Source organism: Pteropus vampyrus, unplaced genomic scaffold, assembly GCF_000151845.1.
Source record: "Pteropus vampyrus isolate Shadow unplaced genomic scaffold, Pvam_2.0 Scaffold336, whole genome shotgun sequence".
Lineage (NCBI taxonomy): Eukaryota > Metazoa > Chordata > Mammalia > Chiroptera > Pteropodidae > Pteropus > Pteropus vampyrus.
Window position 1 is genome coordinate 1,860,535 of NW_011889117.1, and position 5,442 is coordinate 1,865,976.

The following is a 5,442-nucleotide window of genomic DNA, read 5'->3' on the forward strand; positions in this document are numbered from 1 at the left end:
CTTAACAGCCTTTTGGTTGAGTCCCCTCACATTGTGGCAGGTAAGGTGTTTTGATTCCCATTTTGTACATGTGGCAACTAAGCTTCAGAAGTTGCTTGACTAGTTCAAGGGGACCAAGTTTGTGGTGGGACTGGAAGTGAGGGGCTCTTGGCCAAGGGTCTTTCCAGCCAGGCTTTGCCCTTCCTGCGCCCTCTGCCCGGATGCTTTGTTCCTAAATCTTGTCATGACTGGCTCCTTCTTGTTATTCAGATGTTTCCTCTTCAGATGCCATCCTCACCCCATTAGATATATCACATTATCCTGGGTATTTTCTTAATAGCACCAGTTATCTGAAAATATACATTGTATTTGGTGTCTCCCTCCACTAGAATGTGAGCTCCACGAAAACAGGAACAATATCTATCTTGTTCACCACTTTGCCCCCAGCATACCCCCAGGAATGGTGCCTGCCACATAGTAGTTGCTCAGTATTTGTTGAGTGATGGAAATAATCTGGGGAGGGAGGGAGGAAGGGAAGGAAACCAACATTAGGCTAAAATTTAGGATGTTTCAGATACTTCCCATAAACTACCTGATTTAATCTCACAGCCTTTTAAGGTAGATAAAGCAGGTCCTCGAATAACTTCCTTTCATTCAGCATTGTTTTATTATAATTGTAGGAATTTAACTCCTGTTTATATCAATTAGCCTATGATAAAATTGTTTTCGTTAGCCATCGTTTCGCTTAAAGTCTCACAAGGTATCAACATTAAGTGAGAACTGTACTGTGTATCTCCATAGGATGGAGAAGAAAACATGTTAAGTTAGGTCAGGTCAGTGGTTTGTTACTTTTGCGGCCATTAGACATAAACTTTTTGCATACCATACAGAGAAATTCACAGACCCACTCAGGGATCCCAGGTCAAGGAACCCAGGATTAAAGAACTTGCCCGAGGTCTCTCTGGCCTCAATACTTTGCTGGTTCCTCACTCCGTGGCAAGGGTAGATTTAGTGGACTACAGGGAACCTGCCAAAGATTCTGGAGCAGAAGGAGATTATGATGCATTGAGCTTTTGATGTCTCAGACCTGGGTTCAAATCCTCACTCCACCAATTAGTAGTGTGACTGTGGGCAAGGCTTCTCACCTCTCTGAATCCCATTTCCCTCACTTTCAAAATGGAATCTTCTTTTTTCCCTTAAAAATAATCTTTATTGGTTTACTCACTAAATGCCAGGCACTTGGCTAATGGCTTTACAGTTATCTCACTTTTCTCCACAACGCTATGATGTCTGGACTTTTATCATCTTCATTTATAGCTGGGGACTCGGAGGCTAGAAGAGGTGTCCTGACTTGTCAAAGATTACGCAGCTTTACACCGTTAGCCATTGGGCTCCCCTACACATCTTTGGGATGTGCCATGAGCACAGGCTTCCCAAAGTTGACTTTTGAATCCACTGCAGTCTCTGTTCTTGGGGTTTGTGGGAACATTTGAGTCTAAATTGGGTGATAAAAAGACAAAGAGGGCTGTACTGCAGTGTGAATGAAGGCCATTCCCTTAACTTTGTATGTCTCCTTTCCCCGTTGAGGTCTTCTCTCCAAGCCTGGACCTCTTGATTGGAACATCTCTGCCATCCCAAAGTCTGCATTGCACGTGGCCTGCAGTGTGCACGTGCCAGCTGTCTCTTTTTAGCAATGACATCGCCCCTCCTGGTATTGTTTATGAGGCCGTCTCCCCACTTGGCTGGAGGGGTCACTGCTTGGCCACACAGAGTGGAATTCCTCTGTCTTCCAGCCCCTCGCGCAGGCCTGGCCCAGCAGTGCTGCTCCGGAAATGCCTGTGGAATCAAAGCGAGGACTCTCCCATGTGTTGAGGATTTACTGTGTGCCAGGCCTGTCCCGGACACTTTATATGTGTTATCTCATTTACACCCCCACAGTAATCCTGAGAGGGAGAAGTTACTGTCCCTGTGTTACTGAGAAGAAACAGACTAGGTTGGGCTTTGCCTTAGGCCCGCTTGCAATGATTGATAGCAGCAGGACTGACTCCAGGGCCTGTGCTATCATCGTGCTTGAGCTCTTAAAGCTGTGGGCTGATAAAGGGGAGACATACTCCTCAGCCCCCAGAATCCTCTAAGGCTTTTTACTAACAAGCTTTTAATCCAGCTCTCATTCATGAGGAAGCAGACGCCCAAAAAGGAAAGAGGCCTGACATATAGCCCCTCTTCTCCACTTACTACTTTTTCATTTACTTTTGGGCAGAATGGGATCCAATTTTACTTACCATTTTACTACCCAGGTAGCCCAGTGCCTGGTCAGCACTCAGTAAATACTTTTAAATTTTATTTATTATGAAAACATTGAGAAAGATAATAAAGATTTATATAACACCCACATACTGACCACCCCAGCTATTAAATAAAACATTGCTAATTAAGTCGAAAGCCCTCCAAAACTGCATACACACAGAAGTAGACTCCCTTGAATTTGCTGTTTATTATTCCTTTGCATTTTTTACTTAGATAGAATTCATAAAATTCAACCTTTTTACGTATAAAATTCAGTGGTTTTCAATATATTCACAAGATGGTGAAAACATCACTACTAATTCCAACATTTTCATCACCCCAAAAGAAATCTCATACCGATTAACAGTTTCTCATCTATTCCTCCCTCTCTCCAGCTCCTGGCAATACCTAATCTGCTTTCTGTCTCTCTGGATTAGCCTATTCTGGACATTTAATATAATGGACTCCTATATGTGGCCTTTCATGTCTGGCTTCTGTTACTTACCATAATGTTTTCAAGGTTCATCTGTGTTATAGCATATTTCAGTATTTCATTCCTTTTTATGCCTAAATAGTATTCCATTGCATGGACATACCACATTTTGTTCATCCAGCCATAAGTTGATGGACATTTGGGTTGTTCCCACTTTTTGCTATTATAAATAATGCTGCTGTGAACATTCATGAACAAATTTTTGTGTGGTTGTATGTTTTCAGTTCTCTTGGGTCTATATATACCTATGGGCAGATTTGTTGGGTCATGTAGTAACCCTAACCTTTTGAGGAACCGCCAGACCGTATTCCAAAGTGGCTGTACTATTTTACATTCCCACCAGCAATATATGAGAGTTCTGATTTTTATGTCCTCACCAACACTTGTTATTGTCCAGCTGTTTGACTGTAACCATCCTAGTGGTGGTACCTCATTATGGTTTCAATTTGCATTTCCCTAATAACTAATGATGTTGAGCATGTTTTCATGTGCTTATTGGCCATTTGTATACCTCCTTTGGAAATATGTCTATTCACATCTTTTGTCCATTTTAAAATTGGGTTATTTGTCTTTTATTGTTGAACTATAAGAATTCTTTATATATTCTGGATACCAGACCCTTATTGGATATATGATTTGCAAATAGTTTCTCCCATTCTCTGGGTTGTTTTTCTGGTTTTCATAGTGTTCTTCGAAGCACAAATGTTTTAAATTTTGATGAAGTCTAGTTCATCTAAGTTTTTCTTTGTTTGCTTGTGCTTTGAGTGTCATATCTAAGAAACCATTGCTTAATCCAAGACCATGAAGATTTATACCTATGTCTTCTAAGAGTTTTATAGTTTCTGCTCTTACATTTAAACTGTTGATTCATTTTTAGTTAATTTTTATATATGGTGTCAAGTAGGTCCCTATGCATTTTTAATCCTTTTACTAGGTGTGTGTTTTTAAACAATATATGATAACTATTTTTCCTGTTTTTTTTTTTTTTAAATAGTAGCGTATATATTCTTGTGCAGCTTGCTTTTCTCATTCAGCCTTTTGTTGGGGAGCCCTCCATGATGATGAGGTTAACTAGTTCATTTGTTTTCACTGTGCTGTAGGTTTCATCGCATAAAAATACCACAGTTCATTTACCTTTTCTCCCGTGAAGGTCTGTTGGGTTGTCTGCAGTACGTTGCTATTACAAACGGTAAACCGTCTAACATGTGTTCCTTTGTGTAGGGTGTCGAAGGTTGTGAGCATATTCAGATCTACTAGAAAATGCAAAATTTCTCATCTAAGTGGTTTTACAAATCTGTACTCCTGCCAGCGGTGTGTGAGAATTGCCCTTGTTCCGCATTCTCACCAAGACTCAGTATTGTCAGGCCTTTTTTTCTCTGCCAGTCTGATGGGTATGAAATATCTCATTGGGGTTTCCCAGATTAATAACAAAGTTTATTTTTCAGTAAATATTTGCATGATTGAATGGATGGATGCATGAAAATAGAACGGATGCAGCTCTGTGATGAGGAGGTGACCCTTTGTCTTTGGCTAGAGGCTGGTGGGGCTCTGGGCCTAGGCTGTGCTGGCTGTTTATAGGGAGATCCTGGAGCTAGGAAGTGTCGGGCGAGACTGAGAACACTACATATGGGAGAAGGCACTTGTCACCTGGAAACCAGTGACGGAAGCCTTTCCCCAAGGAGAGGCTATCGTCCTGCCTTTCCATCTCTCCATTCTTTCATCAAGAAGGGAGGGGGCTGGAGAGAGAGAAGCCAGAAAGGAATTGTGTAAGAATGAGAACGGGGTCCCACAGTCTTAGGAATGACTCTGTTTTAAGACCTTCTCACAGTCTTCATATTGGTGGCATGTATTTTTCCTTTGTTTACTCCACTGAGTTTGAGGATGATAATGCTAATAAGAAAAAGAATAGTAATGATCATGTATTGAATACTTATGTGTGAGGCATTGTGCTTTTTCTTTTTTACAAGTATTATTTGATTCTCTATGGAGTGGATGCTGTTATTAATCATGCTTTACAAATGAGGAAGAGAGTAACTGAGGGATTGTACTCAAGCTGTCTGACTCCAAAACTCTTAAGCACGGTGCTGTATTATTAGCCTGGGGCAACTTAACCCAAGAAAGCAAAGAAAGAAGAGGCTTGTCTAGGCTTGGGTGGATGAGACGCATGAGTCACATACTCACTGGGCCTGGCATCAGGGAGCAGAGGTCCCTGCGAAAGATGGTTCTTGAGCAGCAGGTGCCCCTACCCCAGTGGACATGGCCCATTCAGCAGGCACTCGTGAATACCTCTTCTGTGCCAAGCCCTGTGCTAGCTACTCGGCATGCAGAGTACGAGCTGTCTGTTCCTGGGTCTCAAGAAAGACTTAGTCCTGTGTAGTGAGGGGAGAGACATGATAAATAAACCTACCAATAAATGTAAAAAATTTAAAATTAGGATATGTGATACCAAGGAGGAAGTGATAACATTTATAGAAGGGACCTAATTTAGCAAGTATAGTCAAGGGAGGCCTCTTGGAGGAAGTGACATTTGAGCTGAGACTTGAAGGACAGGAGGGAGGCAGCCACGATGTAGTTTGAGGAAGGGATATTCCAGGTGGAGGGAATAGCACAGGCAAAATCCCCGAGGCAGGAAGGAGTTCGGTGTAGTTTACAAACTCTCAGAAGGCTGGTATGTCTGGAGCGGA

General features: G+C 41.9%; 1 protein-coding gene across 1 annotated transcript in view; it reads right to left on the reverse strand.

Moving 5' to 3' along the window:
• GSS (glutathione synthetase) overlaps positions 1 to 5,039 on the reverse strand; it is a 37,129-nt gene extending 32,090 nt beyond the window's left edge. Inside the window, exons 1-2 of the mRNA XM_011378310.2 lie at positions 5,035 to 5,039; positions 1,718 to 1,721 (exon numbers count right to left, since the gene is read on the reverse strand). The gene's annotated coding sequence lies outside the window, so the exon portion shown is untranslated. The remainder of the gene's footprint in view (positions 1 to 1,717; positions 1,722 to 5,034) is intronic.
• Positions 5,040 to 5,442: the final 403 nt, after the last annotated feature.